Here is a 15006-nt window from a genome sequence, read left to right on the forward strand (position 1 = left end):
GCGTTTTCTCCACATAGCCAAATTCCAGCAGCCAAATTGCAAACTTTCTGTCCTGCATGAACACATATAATGGTTTCGTTATGACTACTGGATTAAAAAGAGAAGACTTCAGTTCTAATTTACGTAGCTGTTAGAATATTGTAGAAAATCTAATAAGGTAATGTATATGAAAATATTTCAAAAGGCATAAGGCATAGCCTTAAAAATATAAGAAGGCAATATCACACCTGTTATAAAGTCAGATAAATATGTTTCCATGCATTATTATTCTACCCAGGTTATTCAACTAAATTTTTTTATTTTCCTTGTCTCCATAGATATATTGATTTAATATGCAAGTAAAAATAATTTGTTGTTAGAACATTAAAAGCCTACCAAAAGTACATTTCACTAAGTATTCTTAGATCATAACATATCCAGTTGTTCCTTTAGCTGCCACTTATTTGACACTTGTTATTAATGATTTCTTAGCTTAACCTGACCTTTGCATTATGAAAAAGGAAAGCACTGCTCTGATGTCCTTAAAAGGGGTTGGAAAAGAAATGAACAGATGACTTTTGGTATTCAATGCTTTATACAACCCGCCAGACAAGAGATACTAGTAGATAATCAGCTATTTGAAGACTGAAATTGTAAAGAACTTTTTTTCCAAAATACTGTTTCTGTTTCTTCATTAATAGTCACAGTTCAATACGAAGCAGCAGAGGTAACACCTGATGACTGCTCTTTACTTTGGGGGTATTGTGTGAAGCCCTTCACAAGTATTATCTCATTTATTCCTCATATACATACCAGGAAGTAAGCTATATTATGTCCTTTTACAGGGGAGGAAATAGGCATAAAGAGGTCAAATGGCTGACTGAAGATTATATAATTACTAACAATAGACCTGGGGCCAGAATACGGGTCTGTCCAGGGCCAAATCTGCTATTTTTAACCACTACTCCACACGGCTTCAGTATATAAAGACAAGTGTATAAAAGGCAGAATACATTACATTCCCCAATTAACACAGAAAAAAGATTGAGGAAGACAAGTTCTAATATTAGTTCTTTCTAAGTGCTTAATCTAATTTTTAAGTTAAATTAATTTAAATCACTGAGGATTTCAATTTAGTTTTTCTGTATTTTCCAAAATTTATACCATGAGTATGTTCAATGTTTAGAGTAAAAGTAAACATACTGGAAAAATAACCAGAAAATACATGTATATGCCTGAAACCTAAGACCTTGAGAACAACTTAAAAGACTTCAAAGAGTTTGGAGAAGTTTTAAAATATCTATTCACAGATCAGATGTAATTCAGATCAAGTTCAATAAACATGTGCTGATCACCTGACAGGCACTAGGCTTTGTGAGGCACTTGTGCAAGTATCATTTCCTTATATGCTGGCCGAGAAAACCCCAACTGTACCTGTGAAGAAAGTTCTCAGAGGGAGCAGGACTCAGCTCCTGCTCCTCGGCTGCCTCCCTATTACATCAAGAAGAGCTTCAAATGGGAACCATGTTTGGAAACCAGGAGCTTCAAACGCCTGGTTCTCCTTGTCACACTCAAGCAGTAGCAATGACTCTCTCTCAACTTTCTCCCCAACAACTCATCTCTGTGGGCCCTGCTCACACTCCCTAACTCCCTGTAGAAGATGAGTGTGGGCCTGCTGGATCAGCATCAGGATCTAAACGGGTGGTCAGTATTCATTTCCTTAACTCTCTGACTTCAACACCTGCCTGCTTAACGCCATGGACCCTGCTGGGTACCCAGCTGTTTCAGCCAATCCCCCCTTTTTCTTTTGGACTTGCCATCAATCTTTGATGCTTCCAGACTTTTCTCTCTCTGCTGCAGTCATTTCAGAGACTGGCCCACTGGTACCTTGAAGGCTGTGTCTCATTCATGAATAGTATACAGTGGACTTCAAAGGGCTTCGAAGTCATTAATTCACTAATGATCTTGACTTTGCACCTGACATTTGCACCTGACAGGACTGTCATGGCCATAAAACCTCTTTCCTTTCTTTCTTTTTTAAGTTTCATTGAAGCATAGTTGATTTATGGAGTTCCCGTCGTGGCACAGTGGTTAACGAATCCGACTAGGAACCATGAGGTTGCGGGTTCGGTCCCTGCCCTTGCTCAGTTAGTCAACGATCCGGCGTTGCCGTGAGCTGTGGTGTAGGTTGCAGACGCGGCTCGGATCCCGCGTTGCTGTGGCTCTGGCGTAGGCCGGTGGCTACAGCTCCGATTCAACCCCTAGCCTGGGAACCTCCATATGCCGCGGGAGCGGCCCAAGAAATAGCAACAACAACAACAACAACAACAAAAGACAAAAGACAAAAGACAAAAAAAAAAAAAAAAGCATAGTTGATTTACAAGGTTGTGATCATTTCTACTGTACAACAAAATGATCTCATCATACATATACACATATCAATTCTCTTTCAAACCTCTGTTCTCTCCTGGATTTCTATCCTGTGTCCCTCCTAACCAGCCCTGCCAGTGTCCAGGACAAGAAAGAGAATGTAGCAGATGCCAAGGAACTCTAAAGTCATATCCACAAGCTGCCAGGAACTCCATCAAGGTCAAGAGAAAAAATTAAATGCATTTATGCAAAGGATATATTTGAGAATGCAGAAGAAAGACACTTCCAAGCAAAATTTCTTTTCAAGCGCTCCAATCCATGGCAAGTACTCAAAGACACTCAAAGGATTTTACTTCCTCAAAGTTTTGGAGAAAAAAGAGGAGTTAAAGATGGAATTGCAGTTATGAGCAATGTTTAGCTCAAGACAAAGATAAACTGCTCTTTATTAGAGTCTTTAAATTATTAGAAATGCAGTGAAGGAAAAAAGGTAATAAAAATATTCTTTTTTAATTTGGTCAAAGTCTTGATGTCTATTACTTTGTTATATAGTGTTTTATAATATATTCATGACTTTTTACAAGTACTTGTCAGTTTTGACATTAGTAGAAAACATGCATTTCATTTCCTCAAAGTTCTCAGAATTTCTGGAAAATAAGAGATGTGAGTTACATAAAAATAAGAACCAAAAACATTGACAATTTACAACAGCTTCTTCCTTGAAAATCAGTAATCAGTGTCTGATGCTGGAGGAAGCAAGGCTACTGATCTGCAGAGGGCAATGAATTCCCCCTGGATTAATCATTTTAATCAGTGAACATCACCCCATCCTGTGACAAGTTATAAGAAGTCATTCAAAAACATTCAAGATCTTTTTCAAAGGCAGAAAGGTAATTTTCGGAGATACTTCAAACAGGTATGATCTTATCCATGAATTTTGGATTGGGGAGAATACTGAACAATGTCTGTTCCATCTATATCGCTATATTTGAGTTCTAAGTAACATCAAATAATTTAACTATATGTAATATCTATACTACTATTAAAAGTAATGTCTACTGATGACTATTTTTCAGTTATTCTTAACTTAAAAAGCACATTTTAAATGAAGTAAAATCAAAATCAAGAAACTTGGCTTGTCAAGATGTGGAAGCAACCTGAATGTCCACTGACAGAGGAATGGATAAAGAAGATATGGTACATATACACCATGGAATACTACTAAGCCATAAAAAAGAATGAAATAATGCCATTTGCAGCAACATGGATGGACCTAGAGATTATACTTGGTGAAGTCAGTCAGAAAAAGAAAGACAAGTATCATATGATACCACTTATATGTGGAACCTAAAATGTGGCACAAATGAACCTCTCTACAAAAATAGAAACAGACTCACAGATACAGAGAACAAACTTGTGGTTGCTAAGGGAGAGGGAGGACAAAGTGGGATGGACAGGAGTAGTAGATGCAAACTTTTACATTTAGAATAGATAAGCAATGAGTTCCTGCTGTATAGCACAAAGAACTATATCCAACCTCTTGGGATAGATCATGATAGAAGATAATATAAGAAAAAGAAAAAATAGATATATATGGCTGGGTCACTGCTGTACAGCAGAAACTGGCACAACAATGTACATCAACTATAATTTTAAAAAATATGTGGTATATACATATATATATGGTATACGCACACACAATGGAATATTACTCAGCCACTAAAAAGAATGAAATAATGCCATCTGCAGCAATATAGATGGACCTAGAGATTATGATATTAATTGAAGTAAATAAGATAGCGAAAGATAAACATCGTATGACATCACTTACATATGGAGTTTTTTAAAAAGGATACAAACGTTTAGTTTTCTGAGGAATCTCCATACTGCTTTCCACAGTGGTTGCACCAATTTACAATCCCACCAACAGTGTACTAGGGTTCCTTTTTCTCCACACCCTCTCCAGCACTTATTGTTTGTAGACTTTTGGATGATGGCTATTCTGGCTGGTGTAAGGTGGTACCTCAGAGTGGTTTTGATTTGCATTTCTCTAATAATGAGTGACACTGAACATCTTTTCATGTGTTTCTCAGCCATCTGTATGTCTTCTTTGGAGAATTGTCTGTTTAGATCTTCTGCCCATTTTTGGATGGGGTTTTTTGTTTTTTTGGTATGGAGCTGCAGAACTTGTTTATAAATTTTGGAGATTAATCCCTTGTCAGTCGTTTCACTTGCAAAGATTTTCTCCCATTCTGTGGGTTGTCTTTTTGTGTTGTTTAGGGTTTCCTTTGCTGTGCAGAAACTTTGAAGTTTGAGTATGTCCCATTTGTTTATTTTTCTTTTTATTGTCAATACTCTGATAGGTGGATCATCCCACTCCTGGGCATCTATCCAGAGAAAACCACGACTCGCAAAGACACATGTAATCCAATGTTCATTGTAGCACTATTTACAAAAGCCAAGACATGGAAACAACCTAAATGTCCATGGACAGAGGAGTGGATCCAGAAGATGTGGTACATATACACAATGGAATATTACTCAGCCATCAAAAAGAACGAAATACCAGCATTTTTAGCAACATGGATGGACCTAGAAACTATCATGCTAAGTGAAGTCAGCCATACAATGAGACACCAACATCAAATGCTTTCACTGACGTGGAATCTGAAAAAAGGACAGACGGAACTTCTTTGCAGAACAGATGCTGACTCACAGATATTGAAAAACTTATGGTCTCCGGAGGAGACAGTTTGGGGGGTGGGGAGATGTGCTTGGGCTGTGGGATGGAAATCCTGTGAAATCAGATTGTTATGATCATTATACAACTACAGATGTGATAAATTCATTTGAGTAATTTAAAAAAAAGGATACAAACAAACTTACCTGCAAAACAGAAACAGACTCACAGACTTTGAAAACAAACTTACAATTACCAAAGGGGACAGGTAGAGGGGAGGGACAGACTGCAGGTTTGGGACTGGCATAGGCACACTGTGGTATATGGAATAACTGGTCAGTGGAGACCTGCTGTATAGCACAGGGAACAACCCAATATTCTGTGATAATCTAGATGGGAAAAGAATCTGAAAAAGAATGGATGTGTTTATATGTATGACTAAATCAGGTTTTTGTACAGTAGAAATTATCACAATTATCAACTACACTTAAATAAAACTTTAAAAAGAAAAAGAAAATTGGCTTTTAACAAGTTATGAACTTCCTTTACATTGCTCTGCCTCTTCCTCTCCTTCTTGAATTTTTTAAGATGACTAGTGTCTCCCATGATCTTCTGACTCGGGCATAAAGGCAGAGTCCAAATGCTAATTAAGTGACCAAACAAGTGAATGTGCCACTTCGAGTTCACAGATTTTGGAATTACTAATACATGTATTAAATGCCATCTGAAATGATTTTGTTCGGTCAAGTCTTTGTTCTGTCCCCTGGAGCCATCAGGCCTTGGACAAGTCACCCCATTCCTCTGAGCTTAGTCTCTTCACACTGAACATTCTGCAAACTCCTGAATCATCTATTTCACTGTGGTGCTGGGATAAGGCTATGGAAGAAGTTTGAAAAAGTATGGCCATGGTTAATCAGGGACCTGCATACACAGAATCCACGTATTCTCACTCTTCAGGCACTGGAGCTATAATGTAATAATGTTATTATTACTCAGCAAGTAATAATAACAAGGGCACCAACAACACAAAACTCCTATCACTTATCCCTTCCTCTGTAAAAAATTTCCATTAGACATTTGATATCTTAAGTTAATTGAGAGTTTTTCACATAACACTGATATTTGTCAGCAAGAACAATAAACACTCACCCTTTCCATTGTTGAATCAGATCAAAGGTCGTTAAAATCATCTTTTCATGATTTAGAGCCAAAGATCACTTGTCTACCAACTGCATAGCATGGTTTGATTGTGCTGCCCCTTTATCTGGCCTCGATCAGAACACAAACTTGGCAACACAAGGCAGCCTGCAGCAAAAGAAATGTTGTTTTGTAGCCAACAGCTCAATTTTCTTATTAAGACTGGCGAACAGTTTCCTCTGATAAAACCTAGGTCAGTCAAGATTCAATGCGATCCTTACCAAATCCCAAAATGGCACTCTTTGCAGAGAGAGGAAAAAAACCTAAAATTCACATAGGATCTCAAGAAACCCTGAATAACCAACACAGTCTTGAAAAAGAAGAACAAAGTTGATGGCCTTACATTTCCTGATTTCAAAACAAATGCCAAGGGCATCAAGATGGTGTGATACTGGCATAAAGACAGATAAACAGATCAATTAAACAGAATAGGGTCCGGAAAAAAAACTTCTGTGTTTATGGCCAAATGATTTCCAGTAAGAGTGCTAGGAAATGGTGTTGGAAAAACTGGATATCCTCACGCAAAAGAACAAAGTTGAACCTCTACCTTACATCATATACAGAATTAACTAAAGATATATAAAAATAATACAAATGAATCAATATACGAAACAGAAACAGACTCACAGACATAGACAACAATCTTATGGTTACTGAAAGGGGTGGGGATAAATCAGGACTATTCAGATTAAAAGGTACAAACTGCTATACATAAAATAGATAACTGACAAGGATTTACTGCGGAGCACAGGGAATTATAGCCAACATCTTATAACACTTAATGGAATATAATCTGTAAACAAAAAACCTAAATCACTACACTGTACACCTACAACTAAGGCAACACTGTAAATCAACTATGCCTCAATAAATTTTTTAAATGCATAAATAAAAATGGATTAAAAACCTAAGTCCTAAAACTAAAAAACTCCTAGAAGGGGAAACACAGGAGGAATATTTCAGGACACTGGATTTGGCAAAGATTTCTTGGATGTGACATCAAAAGCAGAGGCAACAAAAGAAAAAATAATTCATAAATTGGACTAATCAAACTTAAAAACTGCTGCACACCAAAAGAAACAATCAGCAGTGTGAAATAGCAACTTACATAATGGGATCAAATACTTGCAAATCATTTATCTGTTAAGAGGGTAATATCCAAAATATACAAGGAACTTTTCAACTCAACAACATAAAAAAAATATTTTTTTGTAATAGGCAAAGGACTTGAATAGACAAGTCTCCAAAGAGGATACACAAATGGTCAACAGGCATATGCAAAGATGTTGACCATCACTAGTCATAAAAGGAATGCAAATCAAAACCACAGTGATATAACAGCTCACACCAATTAGGGGAGCTTTTCACAATACAGCATAAAATAACAGGTGCTGGTGAGGATGCAAAGAAATCAGAACTTCTGTGCACTGTTGGAGAGAATGTGAAATGGTACAGCCTTTATGGGAGAAACAGTATGTAAGTTCCTCAGAAATGTAAAAATAGAATAGATCTAGCAATCCCACTTCTTAGTATTCATCCAAAAGAATTCAAAGCAGAATCTTGAAGAGATGCTTGCACACCTATGTTCATTGCAGCACTATTCTTAGCAGAAGAGGTGGAAGCAACCCAAATGTCCACCAAAAGATGGATAAAGAAAACGTGTTACATACATACAATGGAATATTATGCAGCATAAAAAAGTAAATCCTATCACACCTTATCTTCGGGTAAACCTGAAGGCCCATTATGCCAAGCAAAATAATCCAGTCACAAAGGGAAAACTACTATGTGATCCCATCACAGACCTAACATCAAAAATCCTAAAAACAAAGTTGAAAAGAGGGAGGAAATAAAGGAATTCATTTTTTTTTATTTTAAATAGCTTTTCTTTTTTTCACTACAGCTGGTTTACAGTGTTCTGTCAATTTTCTACTGTACAGCAAAGTGACCCAGTCACACATTCATATACACATTCTTTTTCTCACATTATCTCCATCATACTCCATCATAAGTGACTAGATAATAGTTCCTAGTGCTATCTCATTCCTTATTCATTACAAAGGCAATAATTTGTATCTATTTTAATGGTACAGAGTTTCAGTTTTGCAAGATGGAAAAGCTGTGGCACAGCAATATAAACATACCGAACACTATTCAACTGTATACTTAAAAATGAGGATGGGTATTTATTGTTAGGCATTTACTGTCATAATTAAACAGGAGTTCCCATCATGGTTCAGTGGAAAGGTGTCTGACTAGCATCCATGATGATACAAGTTCAACCCCTGGCCTTGCTCAGTGGGTTAAGGATCCAGTGTTGCCATGAGCTGTGGTGTAGATCACAGACAAGACTCAGATCCTGCATCTGCTGCAGTTGTGGCATAGGCCAGCTGCTACAGCTCCGATATGACCCCTAGCCTGGGAACCTCCACATGCCTCGAGTGTGGCCCTAAAAAGCACGCACACACACACAAACTTTTAAAAAATCTAAGGTGCCACTACTGAGACTACAAAGTAACACTGCAACATGAGACTACCAAGATAAAGTCCACTAAGCATCCATTTTAGGAGTTCCCACTGTGGCCAACGTTGCTGCAGCTGTGATGTAGGTTGCAGCTCTGGTTCAGATTCGATCCCTGGCTGGGGAACTTCCAGATGCTGTGGGTGCAGTCAAAAAAAAAAAAAAAAAAAAAAGAAAAGAATCCATTTTAAATGGCATAATGTGAAGTGTGAACCCTTAGTGGGCAAACCTACCAAGCACTGCACTGTGCTAAGAGCTTGACATGTATTCTCATTTTATAATCCTGATAGTTATATCAGAACAACTATCTCCATTTCATGCAAAATACTGAGGCCTGGTGAGGTCACACGCTGATAACAACCACATGACTCCCAGCATGTGACTGAGTGCTGTACTGTGTGTTACATGACCTAGGACCTTTCTGACTGACCACTGGCCTTGGCCAGAGAATAAAACCCAGGAAGGATGTCATCTTTTCCTAATTAAACAGAAACGAACAGCCAAAAATGCAATGGCTGAGCTTAAGAAAACTGAAGCGTGGGGCCCCATGTGAATTTCCCATTGTTATAACAGAGGGCTTATAAGACCTACCCCAGATGAGGAGTCCTTCACTCTCCTCCTTCCTTTTTGACCTAAATTTCTAACTAAATGCTTAAAAAACCACCTTTGGGGAAATATATTTACAGCTAAAGCATGCTCATTCAGCAACCTGGCACAAACCAATCACAGCAGGCATATATTGTGACCTTTCTTTACCAAGAACAGCAGTCAGGGGGCCCCAGTGGATTTCAACTTTCTCATCTCAAACTAGCTGCTTAAGAACTGAGGACTCTAAGTCATGGACAGTGCTGCTGGCTCAGTCACAGGGCTTTAATGTAATGGGCAAAGGGAAGAGTAAGTTACATCAAAGTAAGAAAAGAGCCTTCAGAAGTATGTGTTCATCTGACAGACGACAAAGAGCTTTAAGCTTTTTCATGGACATAGCAACTGAAAAGCAAACTGCAACTAAAAATTCAAACACAAGAAATCCTAGCCTTCACTGATAGAGACTGGGGAGGACCTCAGGTTCTTATGATAATCCCCAACATCTCTCAATCCACAGAAGATGGTGTGATTTTATCATCCGCCTTTTGCCAAAGGAGCAGTTTCACAAGGAAAGTCTCTAGGATGTTCTTACCACTAAGCTTCTATTCTCATCTCAGCTTGGGAGTGGGGCTGTGAAGGATTCCACTGACTGACTTTGTGGAGTGAGCACAGAGCCAGGCTTCAGCAAGGCGGCCTGAAGCTCTGGCTCCAGCTTTCGGAGGCAATGGGAAGCTGATCTCCCTTCACTCTTAGTGCAGGCCACCAAGCTCCTCCAAATGCTGCAGTGGAATAAACAGGGCTATCAGGGCCAGGCTCTCTGCAGCGGATGAGCTCTATAGCCATGTGACACCAATCTGTCCAGATGCTGAAAACTTCCTGCAGGTTTCAGTGACACACACAACTACAGGGAAAAGTGAATAATTATTTTTTCTAAGGCTTTTCTCTCTGTTTTCAACAGCAAATCAAGGCAATGTGATCTCTGGAGACATATGAGAAAGGACAGCCTGTACTTTAATGCTCAGTGATGAGGCGTGTTATGCAAGTGGGTCTGATTCTGTGTCTGTTGTTCCATTAGAAGGAAGGGCCAGAATTACCATCCAGCAGAGAGCTTTCAATCTTAGTAATCAAAGTGGAAATCAGAGAAGTGTAAATCAAAGCATCTCACCACACATTGGGGGTTACTGACACCTTAAAAGTCAACAAGTACTGGGGGTCACTGATAACCTTAAAAGTCAACAAATCAAAGCAACATTGACATTCAGAGCCACGGGCTCCACAAGGTCAGGTTAAACTGAAACTCCACGCCACTGCAACAGTCTAATGGTGGGATCAGATTTCTCATTATTATACTAAAAATCTCACAGGACCAGGTTATTTGTGCTTCTATTGGCAATCGAATGTTATAAAAAGAGGCACACGTAACCATGGCACTTGCATTTAAATTGTTCTAAATGTACCACCTGCACTAACAGGGAGAATTTGCCACAGGTCATAATTGTGTCTGAAAATTACATACAGACAAAAATCAAAAACGTTTCTCTAACTCACAACGATAAAGTCCTGCAAGACAAGAGCTCATCTCTAAGTCAGAATGCATTGTGTACTCAAGGGTTTTGGATTTCCAGGAGAAAAGCAGTTCCCAGGTTTCAGATCCATGAGGTTCTAGAGCTGCAGCCCTCAGATCCCTGAAACCTAAGAAATCAAGACTCAGAGATGGATTGGGGGCAGGACAATCCTGGCAGTGAAACCCTTTGACCAGGCACCCAGGGAGTAGGCACTATTGTTGCCCAAGTTTACAAACTTCAGGTAAGCTGAAGGCGGACACAGCTGCCAGAAGCCATGTGGTAGATGACTGAGGTGCATAGAGCAGAAAAGAAAAGCCAGATGCTAACGCTTCCTGAGCCTTTGGTAGACTTGGAGGCACATGTTACCTACAGGATTCTAACTGTACCAGAAAGACGAATCTTGACCTCTGCTGGCAAACCTCTACTCACTTTATCCTGTGTATACACAGCCATACACCATCGCATACCTTCCCAACTGGACCATGAGGTTACGGAGGCAGGCAATGATGTCTTCTGCATAGCTGCATCCCCCGTGCCCACAGTAAGTACTCAGAGGTTTGCCATTTTTTATTGGACTGAGAGAGTCTGAGACATTTGTTTTGAACCCAAGAGGTGCCAAGTGATAGATGAACCACAGAGGGAGGGGCTGGCAATAAAGGATTTGTGGAAGAAAGGAGGCTCTGAGAAGATAATGAGCTCTATTTTAGATGGATGGATAGATGGACAACATCTTAGTCCTTTCTGGCTGCTATCATCAAGGACCACAGACTAGGGGGCTTGTAAAGAGCAGACATTTAATCCTCATGATTCTAGAGGCTGAAAGTCTGAGGCCAGGTGACAGCATAGTCAGATTCTGATAAGAACTCTCTTCAGGCTCCAGAGGCTACAGGTTGCTGACTTTGCAATGCATGCGCACATGGGTAGAGAGTAGTGGGAGCTTCCGGGGTCTCCTTTCTGAGGGCGCTAATCCCATTCCTGAGGGCTCTACCCTCATGATGTAATCACCTTCCAATACCATCACCTCAGGGGTAAGGTTTCAACAATGCATTTTGAGGAGGACACAAACATTTAGTCCATAACAGGGGCAGAAAACCTAACTAAAGTAAATTTGGAGAAACATGCCACAATCTAAATATGTTATGCCAAGTATACCTGTAAAAGAGTGATTCTAGAGATTTTCTGTATAAGGACTTCTTCAGACACGACTGGCATCTTTCAATTCAATTGTGGAAGAAATCAGCATTTTTAATCCAAAAACTATGAAAAATAAAACACTACAGTTTTAATCCAAGAACTATAAAAAATAAAAAACTACAAAGAAATATATCATTCTGGAAAAACAGAAGCAGTACCAGAAGTACCAGATGATAAACAATAACGTACAAAAACAAGACTGTGAACATCCAAGGTCATTTACGGACTATCATGGTACCCCAAATGGCACTTTAGTAATAGCAGAAGTCGATCATTATCAAGTTTTATATAAAATCAGACTATGTAGGGATTATTTTTGCCAAAGAGTATCCTGCCAAGAACTTTAAGTCATTCAACTATGCTTATTATTTAACAAAAAATAAATTATGTAACCCTCTAGAAAGAAAAAAAATGTATTCTTGATTAAATTAATGGTTCTTGGAAGGTAGCTCTTTTCCTGTAAATAATTTGAGAAAACCCGCATCAACCAGAGCAGATAAGGCTGAGTCAGCATCTTCCCATCTCATAATTGGGAGAAAGGGCAGGAACCTCATGCCCTCCCAAGGCTGCAGCAAGATGAATCAGTCTCAGCTGCCTCCTCACACCAGCCACCGCCCCCCCACCCCCCGCCCCGCCACCCTGCACCTTCCTCTGCACCAGTACCCATCTTCCCATCTGAGGAGTCGGAACACAGGCTTTTCTGAGGGAGGCAGGTGGGCCCCCAGAGGCCCCATGCACTGTGCCAGGCCAGTTCACTGCAACATCCCTGACCATCTACCACCGAACTCCCTAAACACCCCATTCAAGATGTCACTAGGACAGGCCCTCCCGGGAGGGGATAATGACACAGATGGCTTCCTAAAGCAACCACTTATGTGGAAAGGATTGTGACATAAACCCTAATCCATTGAACTGCAAGATCTTAACAAGATTTGGAACCCCTTTCCCTTAGGTATCTGTGGTTGCAGAGTTCTAATCACTGACTCACCCAGAAAATGAATTTGCAAAAGCAGCTCTGTTTTCAGTTGTCGGAATAAGTTCAAAGGGATCATGGAAAATCTGACTAGTATCAGCTGCCCTCTTTTTTTGTTTGTTTTATTGTTTGTTTTGGTATTGGTTCTTTTTTTTTTTTTTCAGCCACACTCACAGCATATGATTGAATCTGAGCCCCAGTTATGACCTGTGCAACAGCTGCGGCAACACCAGTTTCTTAACCCACTATGCCACAGCAGGAACTCCTCAGCTGCCTTGTTTTACAGAGAAAAGCTTTCTCTTTCTCTTCCACTCCTATTTGATGCCAGTATTTTAGCAAAGGGAACAAAGGATGAGACATAACACTGGATATGAGTTCAGGAAGGGCTCTGAAAGTCCACTGAGTCCATCCCCTTGTTTCTGCATCAGCCCAAATCTCAACTGCAACATTTTACCTTCTTTCTAAGGTTACCTTAACAGTGTCCTCACAGCCATAGAAAGTATTCTTCTGACCTGCACTATCTAGAAAGGCTCTCCTTCTCCTAATCTGAATATGTCATATGAATATTTAAATATACTTCCCTTCATTAGGTACTCAGTGGTTGCTACCCCCACATCCTTCCTAAAACTGCTATCAAAATGTCACCAGTGGCCCCCCTGATGGGTGAATCCAAAGGACTGTTTGTAGTTCTCAACCCAGGAGACCTCATGTGATCCTTCTGGTTGCCACTTTCTTTCTACACTGAGAGTATACATATGCCTTCCCCTCAATTCTTCCTTCCTCATTCTAGTGCTTTTCCTCTAATTTACCTTTCCCAGACCCTCTCCTCTTCTTCCACCAAACTTTTAACTAGGGCTGGCCTAGGTGGCCATGAGCAAACAGAGCAGAGAAATGCTCTGCATGCAAAGGGCTACCCTACAGGGATGCTATCCTCCTGAAAAAGACAAGGAATATTGGTGATTTATAGCTTGTTCAAATCTGGAATTCCTGTAACAGCCAACTTGCTATGCGATGATTGATTCAGAAGGACAAGAGGCAGGATTTTTCCAGCAAAGAACAGCTACTCGCTGTCACCAGAGTCCATGCACAGTAAATTGAATTGCAGCCTGGTTGACCCACTAATGTTTTCACTTATCAAGCTATACCAGAGCTATCAGTTTTCCTGGTTGTTGCCTCAGATAAGCAGGACATCCTATAAGATAAAGATGAGGTGATTCATTATAAGTCCCATCATCTCAGGTCCCTATATAGAACTGCTCGATGGAGTCTCCCTGGATTTAGAACACAATCTGTACTCCTTATGCTGCTCTAGAATGCGGAACTGTTTGGTCCCTGCCTACTTTTCACATCTTCCTGGTCTTCTTTTTGGATCCCTCAAATACATCCCCCTGAATCCAACCTCTGAAAACAGAAAAATTAGATTTGAAAAAATTGTGCATGTTCATACCATGTAATAATATACATCAAATCATCAATTAATATATACAGTATATGATATTATTGTTATAAAGTGCAAAAGTGAAAAACTCTAAAAATACATTGTTTGGGAATAGAGTCATGATTTTTACAGTGAAAATAAAAGACAGCAAGAGAATGAACCAATAAGAGTAATATGGCGGCAGTTTCTGAGAGAGGGAGGGGAGCCCTGGACTGGATCGGGAAGAACAGTGAGGCTGCGCTTAAGGTTTAAGCCATATGACCTCCATGTATATGACATGCGTTCTTTCGTGCGTACCAAATGTTTCATAATTCAAAAAGAAACTGAAGACCAAGTCTACAGTCCCACACCATGGCTGCCTGCAACTAAACTACAATTTACCATGAACCGGCTTGGGGGACAGCAAGCCACTGCTCTTCACTGGCAAGATCCTAATTCTAGCCCTTCTGGATCAACCACCACATAAAAAGACAGCGGTTACAGGAATTACAGATTTGAACAGAACTA

General features: G+C 39.7%; 1 protein-coding gene across 18 annotated transcripts in view; it reads right to left on the minus strand.

Annotated features, from left to right (window-relative positions):
• Positions 1 to 15006, minus strand: part of RYR2 (ryanodine receptor 2) — a 745790-nt gene that overhangs the window by 592508 nt on the left and 138276 nt on the right. Inside the window, exon 2 of one of the 18 annotated variants that reach the window (XR_014827819.1) lies at positions 6176 to 6331. The exons of the other annotated variants lie outside the window; for them this stretch is intronic. The gene's annotated coding sequence lies outside the window, so the exon portion shown is untranslated. The remainder of the gene's footprint in view (positions 1 to 6175; positions 6332 to 15006) is intronic. 18 annotated transcript variants of the gene reach the window in all.

This window comes from Sus scrofa, chromosome 14, assembly GCF_054392235.1.
Source record: "Sus scrofa isolate SSC_HxYL_T2T_F1_AM1 chromosome 14, Sscrofa_HxYL_maternal_Yorkshire_Landrace_v2.0, whole genome shotgun sequence".
Taxonomy (NCBI): domain Eukaryota; kingdom Metazoa; phylum Chordata; class Mammalia; order Artiodactyla; family Suidae; genus Sus; species Sus scrofa.